General features: G+C 36.9%; 1 non-coding gene across 1 annotated transcript; it reads left to right on the top strand.

Moving 5' to 3' along the window:
- Positions 1-3551: 3551 nt before the first annotated feature.
- Positions 3552-3658, top strand: LOC130456609 (U6 spliceosomal RNA). The gene has a single exon (XR_008915680.1). It is a non-coding gene; the product is annotated as a U6 spliceosomal RNA (small nuclear RNA).
- Positions 3659-12876: the final 9218 nt, after the last annotated feature.

Below are 12876 nucleotides of genomic sequence, written 5' to 3'. Positions count from 1 at the left end.
ACCCATTCCCAGAAGACCTAGATTTGAGTTCTTGTCATTACTATTTACTAGCTTTTGTAACCTTTGGCATTTTCCTGACTTCTTTGAGACATATTTTCCTTATCTATAAAACTATAAAACTAACATATACTCCCAAGAAAGTCAAAGACAGAAACGAAGGTCAAATAGAAACCAGAACAATTCTAGCAATACTCTTTGTGGTAGAATTTTGTAACCAAAATGAGTGTTCATTGATTGATGAGTCACTTAAAAAATCCACAAAACTATGGTATATTAACAAAATGCAATAATATTACTGTTCAGTAAGACATTATGAGAAGCTTATCAGAAAGTTAGGTTCAAAGTCTGCCTGTGTGATCTTGGGTAAATCATTTAACCCCTCAGTATCCTAGGTTATATAAGCTGCCAAACAGGCATTGGTAGAGTGAGTTTCACCACAGAGAATTTCTTATAACAGTGAAATCTCATGGTTGGTTAGAAAGAAAAAAGAAGAAAATTATGAAAACTTCAGAGAAATGAGATTTGTGTGAATCTATGCAGAGTGAAATAAACAGAACCAAGAGAATAATATACAAAATGACAGCCATGTTAATGAAAAGATTGCTAAGTAATGGAAAAATAATGAAGGTCTTGGAGAAAAGATAAAATTCACAGCAGTCAAGTATGGTAGTACTAAGAACATTATGCATATGTTAGATATTTTCACTTAATTGCCTTTGTCACAAGAGAGAATTTAGTCTGGAAGGGAAATAATTAATATGAAAATGCAAGGCAAAAATAAAATTTTTGAAATTTAAATAAAATGGAGATATTGATAGTATTACAATGGATAGAGAATTGGACCTGAAATCAGAAAGATCTAGATTCAAATCCTGCCTCAGACACTTACTAGCTATATGACCTTAGGTAACTTTCTTCTTTAAAAAAAAAAAATTAATTAATTAAGAATATTTTTATATGGTTACATGATTCATGTTCTTTCCCTCCCTACCTCCTACCCCACTCCTGTAGCCAACAAACAACTCCACTGGGTTTTACATGTGTCATTGATCAAGACCTATTTCCATATTATTAATATTTGCATTAGGGTGAATGCTTAGAGTCTACATTCCCAATCATATCACAATCAACCCATGTGATCAAGCACTTGTTTTTCTGTGTTCCTACTCCCACAGTTCTTCCTCTGGATGTGGATAGTGTTCTTTTTCATAAGTCCCTCAGAATTGCCCTGGATCATTGCATTGCTGCTAGTAGAGAAATCCATTATATTCGATTGTATCACAATGTAATCAGTCTCTGTGTACAATGTTCTCCTGGTTCTGCTCCTCTCACTCTGCATCAGTTCCTGGAGGTCGTTCCAGTTCACATGAAATTCCTCCAGTTCATTATTCCTTTGAACACAATAGTATTCCATCACCAACATATACCACAATTTGTTCAGCCATTCCCCAATCGAAGGACACCCCCTCATTTTCCAACTTTTTGCCGCCACAAAGAGCGCAGCTATGAATATTCTTGTACAAGTCTTTTTCCTTATTATCTCTTTGGAGTACAAACCCAACAGTGCTATGGCTGGATCAAAATGCAGAAAGTCTTTTAAAGCCCTTTGGGCTTTAAATAGTTCCAAATTGCCCTCCAGAATGGTTGGATCAATTCACAACTCCACCAGCAAATGCATTAATATCTCAATTTTGCCACATCCCCTCCAGCATTCATTACTTTTCTTTGCTGTCATTTTAGCCAATCTGCTAGGAGTGAGGTGGTACCTCAGAGTTGTTTTGATTTGCATTATTCTAATTATAAGAGATTTAGAATACTTTTTTCATGTGCTTATTGATAGTTTTGATTTCTTTATCTGAAAATTGCTTACACAACTTTCTTAACCTCTGTTTGCCTCAGTTCCTTTATCTGTAAAATAAGATCTAAGACAATCCCAAAGATTCATGATGAAAAATGCCATCTGCCTTCTAAGAAAGAACTGTAATCTGAATACATACTAAAATGTATTATATTTTCTTTTCTTTTTTATCTGAGATCTCTTCCACAAAACTACTAATATGGAAAAATGTTTTACATGATTATACATGTTTCACATGTAAAATCTATACAATATTGCTTATCATCTCAGGGAGGGAGCAAGGTTGAGAGAGGGATGCAGGGAGGGTCAGAAGAAAGGAGAGAGTTTGGAACTCAAACTTTAAAAAAAAGGTTAAAATTGTTTTTACATGTAATAGGGGAAAAATAAAATGTTATTTTAGAAAAAATAAAATGGGATAGGATTTATAAACTACTTTATAGACTTTACAATATGGTGTAAATACAGTTATTATTATTATAATTAAACTCAATAAATGGTGTTCATAAAGTTATTTGTAATCATGAAGCACTAAATAAATAAAAAATTATATGAGGAACGGTTGTTGTCAATATTCTTTTTCATTTTAATTAATGTTAATTCTCTAGCAGAGCCAGATAAATCTTGGGATAGCTTAGTTATTAATATTCTCACTTCCCCAAGAATTGGGCTTTCCAGCCAGCATCAAATTGAGCTGATTTTACTCTTCTAAAGAAGAGAAATCCTTCTCTTCTACCATCTACTAGGCCCTTTCACTAATTTTAAAACCAAAAGGCTGATTAAACATTCAGACATCCTCATAAAATAAATCTAAAGAGACCAGGCATATGGATGAAAGCCAGCTGGCTCACACACAACCTGGGCCAGACTAAGGTGATGCTAATCTTTGAGACGGGAAGAAAGGGGATGCAAAGAGGGGAGAAGTAAAATGGAATCTTATTCTTAACAGAAGCAGCTGCCTGTCAACAGAAAAATTTTTTAATTTAAGGAATGTACTGTACTATACCTACTCTAGAAATTCAGGTGGTGGTATCTGAGATGCTCCTTTACAACAATACCATGCATAGAGCAGGCTACTAAGTGATACCAACCTGGGTCTTGTGGAAAGCATTGAAGGACAAATAGCTAGCTAATGTTTTGCTATGAACCAGGTGCTCTGATTCTCTACTTCCAATCTTAGCTAGGGGGCCAATTCAACTTTAGATTGATCATTTCTCAATATTTCTCTCCCTGATACAACTTCCATTCCCTTAGTCAATAAAACCATCACCGCAGAGGTGCTAAACCAGGTTGAAGGTAACCAACAGGTCTCAAACCCATTGGTGAGTTAAGGGAATATTAACCACAAGCATGTGAAGACTTTGTCTGGTGGAATGGGTAGGCGAGAATAATTTATCCCAAAGGCAATAAAAGTGGCGGAAGTAGGCACTATAGAGTGCCTAGAGTCTGGCCAATCATCGCAGATGCCAAGGTCATCCTAGGCCATCACTAGTCATTTTGACTTCTGTCTTACCTCTGGACTTTGATGACTCCAGAAGGGAGAGGGAGGCTGACAACTTTGTGAAACTCTGCCTTACTTAAATCCAATCTATGCACAAGACAAGGTATCCCTCCATGATGCCATTGGTTGTTTTTGAAAACAGAGTGAACAACAAATGTGTTTATGTCTCTTTCTTCCTAAAATGTTTGCTACAGTGTGCTCACTTTGGCAGGACACATGCTGAATCTGGAATGATACTGAGAAGATTAGGATGGCCCTTGAGTAAGGATGACAAACAAAGTCATGAAGTGTAACACATTTTTAAAAAATGTAACAGTACCTTAAACTGCTAACATAGAAATTTTCTCACTTTTGGGGTCAAACCATTCACAAAATTATGGTAAAAAAGAAAAAAATGCAAGAATTAGGGTCAGATACCCTGAGTTCAAATCCCAATTCTGATACCATATTACCTTGGAAAAGTTACTTAATCTATCTGGATCTGTTTGTTTATCTGTAAAAGGACAAGGTTGGATTTGATGCTATTTCATGCTTTAAAGATCTTCTTATTAGCTTCCCTTGACTGAATCTGTCTCCTAACTTTTTTCAGATTGTCAGAATTTATCATGATCTCATATCAAGGAAGAACAAAAGCAATTTATTTAAAATAGAAAGCTTTCTGATATTAAGAAAGCATTAGATGACAAATAATATGCACATGCAATTGCTATCCCCAAACACTTCCTCCCATACCCCCATCAACTGACCTTCAAGACACAGGGTTAGAAGTTTTGTATCTCCAGTTAGTTGCCTATTCTAATCATTAGAGTTGTCCAAAAATGAAAGACTACCTTGAGAGTAGTGCTTCTTAGGCTTTAAGTAGAGGGTAAGTGACCAGCTGTCATCTAGCCACACATGTCGTAAATGGGATACATATTTGGGACAGGGGTTTGGGCTGGATGGTCTCTGAAGTCCCTCCAGTTCTAAGAAGTGGATAGCATGTAGAACTTTGAATCCAGAGATTTGATTTCAAATACTGCCACAGACATTTACTACCTCTTTGACCTTGGATAAGTCACTCAATCTCTTTCTAGAATCTCAGTTTCTTCATTTGTAATATGGAGACAATAGTACTTGTACTACCAACTTCAAAGTGTTGTAATGAGGAAAATCTGGAAATCCTAAGGAACTATACCAGTAGGGGTTATTATTATTATTATTGTTCTCATTGTTACTATTATTATTCTTAACATTACAATTACCAGTTTCTTAATGATGAAGTAGGAGAAATAATTACAGGAATATTTGTGCCTAAGACAGGTAAAGGAATATAGTCTCACAAGGTATTTGAGATAGAAACTGTTTTGGGAAATAATATAAAATCTATCACTTTCTTAAAAAATAATTGAAATTCACCTCAGTTAAGATAAATTTTTAAAAAATATTAGAGAATAGAAACAGCAAAATGTTTAAGCAGATATTAAAATTAGAGAAGGAAGGAAAAGATCTTTGAAAACAGAAATTATCTGCTAAAGAGAAATATAATAGTCTTAGAACTATAAGGAACCTTTGAGATCATCTAGCTCATTTTACAAATGAGGAAACTGAGACTCAATGAAATTAATTGACTTGCCAAAACTAGTCTTCAAATCAAGACTTTCTGATTCAAGTTCCATCTTCCTCTTCCCCCCCAACCCCCCACTATGTCATTCTGAAGGTCTTTGAGACTATCCAGAAGCCAGCTAACAGGGTAATTAGAAAAACTAAAATGTCAAATTCCAGAAAACATTTCAATTAACAGTAATGTCAAACAGTAGTGGCAAGGAAAAGGGAACTGGCTTACTTTAAAAAAATGTACTGGGGGAAATTATAGGCAGGAGATAAGAAAATGGCAGAGCTGCTAATCAAATACTTTGTTTCTCCTTCCCAGAGGAGGAAGAAAAATAGAGATTATATTTCATGATAACAGTAGAGAACAAAATCACAGAAGAGAACTGTGTTTTTTTTTTATTGTTTTTTAAGAAGAACCTGTGATTTCAGTGGTAGAAGGAACTCTAGAGGTTGATTATGCATACTTCCCTCTGTACTGGTTCATGTAATTCAACTCAATTATCTAATGGCATAATATTTGTAAAGTACTTAGGAGAGTGGCTGACACAGACATAGTCAGGACTCTGTACTTGTTCCCTTTTTCCTGCCTGAGGGAGATCTAGACCAAACACAATCAACAATCAATCGACACAAATTCCTGTAAAGACAGGAACAGCTTGCTCAGTGACTATGGTGTAAGTGAATTTGGTGGAAGGCTTCGTGGCTACCATTTTGAATTCATTCTCCCCAGGGACCAAGATGGTGGTTCAGAAGGGATGTTTTTGTACTTCAGTTCATGCTATATTTTCCCAGAAACCATTGTTTTATAAAAGCTAGCAGATGTTAGTTGGTAATTAATGAGATCAAGAAGATATCAGCTGACTAAATGATAATAGGGAGATAGTGGCCCTGGAAATGATTTTAGGAGAGTATTATTGGAGAGAAACCACTCAGATGGGGGCTATGAGCAATAGCATTAGAAGAACCCCAAACAGTTAGGAGAGTGATCCCTAGAGCACTAAAGTGTCACAATTACATTTAATCTGAGTTCTCTGTCTTCTAATTGTCCTCACTGATAGTATCCTAGTCAGTATATATATTTTTTCCAAAGGAATTAAAAAAAATTCTTACCTTCTATTTTAAATAAGTATCAATTCCAAAGCAGAAAAGTGGTAGGGGATAGGGAATAAGTGACTTACCCAGGGTCACACAGCTAGGAAATATCTAAAGTTAGATTTGAACCTAGGACATCTCATCTCCAAGACAACTTTTTTCTCCACTGAGCCACCTAGCTGCCCCCAATGTTTTTCAGACTTAGAGAGTCAGCTACAGAGGGACTAACAAGCCTTAACTAGTTGAAAACATTTTTTCCAGCCACCAAACAAATCAATCAAAAGCTTTTATTAAATATTTAGCCCATACCAAGTACTGTACTAGATGCTGGGGATATAAAGAAAGGCTAAAAATCAGTTCTTGTTCTCTGACAGCTCACATTCTGATTGGGGAGATGACATAAATTACAAGGACTATTCAAGATACATAGAGTAGATGGTAGGTAAGCATGGAGGGGAAGGCACTAGCAGCTGAGGGAACCAGGAAAGGCTTCCTGCACAAAGTAAGATTTAATCTGAGACTTGAAGGAAGCCAGATATTCTAAGAGGCAGAGATGAAGAAAGTGAGCATTCTAGGCATGGGGAAGAGCCAGTACAAATTTTATAAGCCTTCTCAATGTGACATTTCTGCTCATCAGAGACTTGCCTCAGGGAGGAAAATCATTTCAGAGCAATGCCAAGAATTTAGTGTACCTAATTGGGGCTCAGGCTCAGCTCCTTAGCCTTTGCTCATCTTTTCTAGTGCATTGCTTTTTAAGTAAGTAGTATCTTCATTTTGAAGCAGAAGATGGATTTTTGATGATATGTTAAAACATCCCAAGAAAGAACCCCATCCCAAGGAGCTGAAAAGATTCTTCTAGCTTTTACTCAACCCTATTATCAAGAGAACACAAAATGCTGTTTAGAACAATTCTTGATGGTTCTCAGATTCTGTTACATATGGGTGTGGTGCTCTCTCCAGATAAATCCTTTTCACATTCTGAGAATTGGTTGTTGTAATAGGCCACATTTTATTAAGCTTTTAAAGCTTTTAAAATTTTGTCTCTTCTAAAAAAAAGAAAGCGGTCTTTCATATGGTAAAAGCCAATAAAAAGAAGTAGGTTCGTCTTTGCCTAAAAGTTGATTGTTATAAACTTTTTGCAAGTAGGAATCATTTCATTTATTATATTTGTATCCTCGTCACTCAGTCCAATATTTGGAACAATTTATTTTGCTTAATAAATGTTTATTGATTGATTATAAGGGGGAAATAGGGAAGATGACCCCTAGTAGAGATTCTCTAATCAAGCCCCAGGATATGCTGCAGAGATAACAAAACCCTAACATATATTTGAAAACACGAGCTTGAAGCACTTTAAATATAATTTAAAAATATTTTTCCATGGTTACATGATTCATGTTCTCTCCCTCCCCTCTTTCAGTCCTACTCCTGGGGCTGACAAGCAATTCCATTGAGTTATACGTGTAGCATGAAGTACTTTAACATGGTATTTGGTTGTAGTCCCAAGATGCTCTGGGAAAATTTTGGAGTTTTGCATTGGAAACACTGAGACTTCATGGACTATTCAAGCTAATTCATCATTCACATTACTAGTGTTTTGGGGTTCATGGGCTAGAGGTATTAAAATAGATCAGCTGGCTAACTGGATGCTTTTTGGGGGGTTAAAGAGGTCCCCTCCTCATTCCTGGCTAGAAATGTTTCCCAAAACACCACCAAAAAGTGGTCATCTAGCCCACGTGCTACAGAAATTAATTATAGGCAAAGATATGCGGTCTACAGGAGTAATGAAAATGACTTTCTGGAATAGGTGAGGTTTGAGTGGTGGATAGTATTTAGATAGGAAAGAAGGTAGGAAAATTTAAGTGGGGAAGAGCATGAGCTGGAAAAACAAAGGAAGCTAGGGTAGGAAATTAATGTAAAGGATTTGTCAAAACAGTTGTAATAACAAGCATTTATCAACAACTTACTTTGAACCAGGCACTGTGTTAAGTGCTAGTAATACAAAGAAAGGAAAAATTAGTCCCAGCCTTCCAGGAATTCACATTCTGGTGAGAGAATCAACATATAAATAAGAAAGGATCCTAACTGAGAGATGAGAAGGTTTAAAAAAAAAAGAGTCAATATATAAATAAGAAAGTGTCCTAATTGAGAGATATAAAGGAGAAAAAAGAGCCAACATATAAATAAGAAAGGGTCCTAATTGAGAGATGTGAAGGGGAAAAAAGAGCCAACATATAAATAAGAAAGGGTCCTAATTGAGAGATATGAAGGGGAAAAAAGAGCCAACATCTAAATAAGAAAGGGTCCTAACTGAGAGATGTGAAGGTTAAAAGAGAGAGAGAGAGAGAGAGAGAGAGAGAGAGAGAGAGAGAGAGAGAGAGAGAGAGAGAGAGAGAGAGAGAGAGAGAGAGAGAGAGAGAGAGAGAGAGAGAGAGAGAGAGAGAGAGAGAGAGAGAGAGAGAGAGAGAGAGAGAGAGAGAGAGAGAGAGAGAGAGAGAGAGAGAGAGAGAGAGAGAGAGAGAGAGAGAGAGAGAGAACATAATATAATGTAAGGCATCAGTGAGGAACTGAGAATAAAAGAGGTTGTAAGCTTGGGTGACTAAGAGAATGGTGATGCCCTCCTTCTATAATAAGGAAATTAGAACGAAAGAAGGGCTTTGGGGATAAAAATGGTTATTATTATAGATAATTAATTCTGTTTTGGCCATGTTGAGCTTGAGATGCCCATGGGACAGTTTTATGAAAGGCTGGAGTTCAGGAGAGTTGTAAGGGATGGAGCTGGATAGATTTAGGAATCAGCTTCATAGAAATAACTCATGGGAGGTTTTGAGATCATTAAGCAAGATAGCACAGAGGGAAAAGAAGAGGGTTCAGGATAGGGCTTTGGGGAAAACCCAAGGCTAGCTACTGGCTGTGATGTGGATAAAGATCCAACAAAGGAACCTCGGGGTATCTAATTGCCATCCGAGTTAGCAGCAATTAACTGGGATTTGGACCTATTGGATCATTGGTGACTTCTGTGGCTGTATCTGGAATCTACTTATCTGCTGCTACTCCTTTCTGAGGCAGAGAGTAGAAAGATCTGGAGAAATTCTGGAAGGGTTATGGATCAGGCAGCAACTGCTGACTACAGCTGTCTCTGGTGCCTGAGAAACCATTTGCCCTACTGATGGAAACTACCCTGTGGCTGATGCTGCAAGGGGAGTGCCAAACCAAACTCAAGGCCAGAGATGCGGAACTGGATTTGGAACTGGAAAGTGGCCAAGACCCTGCTTCCCAGGATAGTGGGCAAGAAGGATAATCTACTTTCTTACCCTTTTCATCTCTCTCTTCCTTGCATAGCTGACCTGGGGTGAGGCACAGATATGCAATCCTTACCTTTGATCTTTGGGAGGTAAGGAAGACAAATGCTTCAGGACAGTCCATGCACTATCTCGAGAGGGCAACCTTGGGGGAGTACTTATGTTCTTTGTAACCATGTGGCCACTGAAAGATGATTGCTTGTGTGATACCAATAAGAAGGATCCAGACTAAGCCAGATTTCCTAGATATAGGATAAGGGCTCCAGGCTTACAGATTGTTCTATTTTTATTATCCTAACCAATATTTTGTGTAAGCCTCAAAGCCAGAATTTAGAACCCAGCCAGGGGAGAATTTCCTTCAGATTGGGCCATTTAGTCATGAGGCTCCATCAGGGTGGGAGAAGAGGCTTCCTTAAAAGTATCAAAGAAGTCCTAGGTTCAAATCTGACCTCAGACACTTCCCAGCTGTGAGACCCTGGGCAAGTCACTTAACCCCCATTGCCTAGCCCTTACCACTTTTCCGCCTTGGAACCAATACACAGTATTGATTCCAAGACGGAAGGTAAGGGTTAAAAGAAAAGTATCAAAGAAGGTCGCCAGTGTATGAGTAAGAGACCTTGATGGGTCTACTGGACTGATGGCATCTCCAAGAGGACAAATTATGATTATAGCTTCTCAGGGGTAAAGTGTAAAAATTAATGAAATGAGGAAATTAATAATAATTCAATGAATAATGATCACAATGAATAATAATTCAATTAATAATTGAAAAAATTAATATCTCTTCTTGTGGCCTTGAGGAAGCAGGTCATGAGGCAGTGCTCTAGCAACAACTCAAGTGTGACTGTGGGAGAGTCTCCAAGGGCACCCATAACTTACATTATGGCCACACAAGTGTTATAAGGTAGGTCTACTATTTTTCTGCGTGATGCATTCATAGATAACAAAAACTCTTCAATTCACTTCACAGTTCAACTTACTGAGCCCACCAAAGATCCATTTACCCTAACTTTGAGGACTGGATTCACTAAGAAAACAGCAACAAAAGCAAGTTGAATTTTACTCTGACATATATTTGAGATACCAAAACTATATCTTCAAAGAATTATAGATTTTTAGGGGCAGCAAGGTGTATTAGTAGTAGATTGAGAGCCAGGCCCAGAGACACAAAGTCCTGGGTTCAAATTTGATCTCGGACACTTCCTAACTGTGTGACTCTCGGAAAGTCACTTAACTTCAATTGCCTACCCTTATGCCTCTTCTGCCTTGAAACTAGCACTCAGTGTTGATTTTAAGACAGTCTTTAAAGAGTTTTTTTGGGGGGGAAAAAGAACTTTAGAATTTTAGGACTAATAAGAACCGTAGGCTAGGTATGATCTCTCATTTTACAAATGAGGAAACTGAGACTCAGAAAGATTAACTAGCTTGCCCAAGATCACATTAGCTGTTAATTTGCAGAGCCAGTACCTAAACCCACATCCTTTGATTCCAATTCTCTATTCTCCCTTTATTATCTCACCAGCAGTTTTTTTTAAAAAAAAAAACCTTATCTTCCATCTTAGTATCTATACTGTATATTGGTTCCAAGGCAGAAGAGGGGTAAGGGCTAGGGTCAAAGAACTAAGTGTCTGAGGCCATATTTGAACCCAGGATCTCCCCTCTCTAGACTTGGCTCTCTATTGAGCAACGTACTTGCCCTGAGCCCATAAAGTTTTATTTTTATGCAAATGCTCCCAAATCTTTCCAACTATGATTCTTTGCAAAAATCCAGTCCAGCATTGCCAACTGTCTATTTATCACTTATTGCTTAAATTTATTAACAGGCTTCCCTTCTACTAGTCTCCTCCCCACTCTAATCCATTCTGCTTTCTCCATGTAGATGACAAAATGATCTCTACATGGCACATTTGTTCCATCCCGCTCCCCTTCTCAAAAACATCCACCAGCATTCTCCCACTTCTGGGATAAAATATAAACTTCTTAGCCTGTAAAGTTCTCCACAATTTAGCTCCAGCCTCTTTTACCCGACTCCTGTCACATTATTACCCTTTACACATTCAGTGTACCAGCCAAAATGAACTCCATGTTGTCCCCAAATATAATAGTCCATCATCTGCCTCCCTGCATTCCCCGTACGTAAGCTGTACTGTTCTGGAAATGTACTCCCTCATTATTGACACCTCACAATCTACATATTCCTTTGAGACAACTTAGGGAAAACCCACCCCATGAAATGTTCTCCAATTCTGTAATGATTTATGTGTTCTTCAAATAACCTGTATTTAATTATTGTAATTTTCCCTAGTAAAATGTAAATTCCCTCAGGGCAGGATCTACTTATTTATCTTTGTTTCTGTAGTGTCTAATAGACTACTTCCCATATAAAGTGTTTCATAAATGTTTGAACTAAAACATTTATATCTAAAACCTTAGAATAATCAATGAAAGGGACCTAGGTTAGGCTTAGTCCTTGGTAGCAGCAAGAGAATAAAATATTTCAGGCAGCTGGTCATCTTTATTTTTTGGGGGTCTCCAAACTATGCAGTGGTTCAACCTTCATTGAAATCCATCTCCATGTTTTAACAACTGGAAAATTCAAATCCAGTTGTAAACAGGCACAAATACTTTGAGACAGATTATGAACGAGGAGGACATGTAAACAGTCTCACACAATTTTGTAAAATGGAAAATTCCCAAATTTATACCACGACATTCTAAGACTGACTCAGCATTTTTCCTCAAAGAAGTCAAAATGGATTTAATTAGATGATGCAGTTCTTTTTGAAAGACAAATAAATCTTTATTAGAGAAAATATGGAGTTTTTAAGTTTATGAATAGTTTATTACACTTCAATAAATGTATCATGAATCAATAAAGGAAAAGTTAAGGGCAATGAGTTCATTACCAAGCAGGCTATTGATTCGTAAGTGTCCAAAATAGAGTAGTATTGGAAGGGTATAGAGGAAATGGTATCCTTCAAACACCAAAAATCTTAAATACATCAGAAACACAGATGTGCCGCAATGATGAGGCATTAAGGAGTCTTCAGATCTCCCTCAGGGATGTTTGAATTGTTTCTTTTTTAACTTCTTCATATTCTGATAATGAGAAATAACATTCCCCAGTCTTTACCCTTAAGAAAGATCTCCTAAAACTAGGTCAGAGATGTACTAAGTTAGATTTTCTTCTTGCTTTTTCTGATGATTGATTTATTCCTTAACTTTCTTATTCATCCATTTCTTTGAGTACATCTAAGAAAGAAGTCTCTCTATTATTTTAAAATGTCTATTAGAAAATGCAATCTTTTATCCCATTAATTAGAATGAATAACAATGTGAAAATGATTGTTAAACAATTTGTAAATAATTTCCAAAGAAATCTTCCCTTTTTTACACGAAAGCAATTTCCTTACAATTATCACTGTTCATAAAAAAATTCATAATTTCCATAGAAACTTTCCCTTTTGTACTCTCAATTTCCTTACAATTATCATTAAGTTCATTTAAAAAGTCAAAATGAAGTCAGAGACACACAA

The sequence above is a fragment of the Monodelphis domestica genome, chromosome 1, assembly GCF_027887165.1.
Source record: "Monodelphis domestica isolate mMonDom1 chromosome 1, mMonDom1.pri, whole genome shotgun sequence".
In the NCBI taxonomy this organism is placed as follows: domain Eukaryota; kingdom Metazoa; phylum Chordata; class Mammalia; order Didelphimorphia; family Didelphidae; genus Monodelphis; species Monodelphis domestica.
This window is presented reverse-complemented; position numbering and strand designations above follow the sequence as displayed.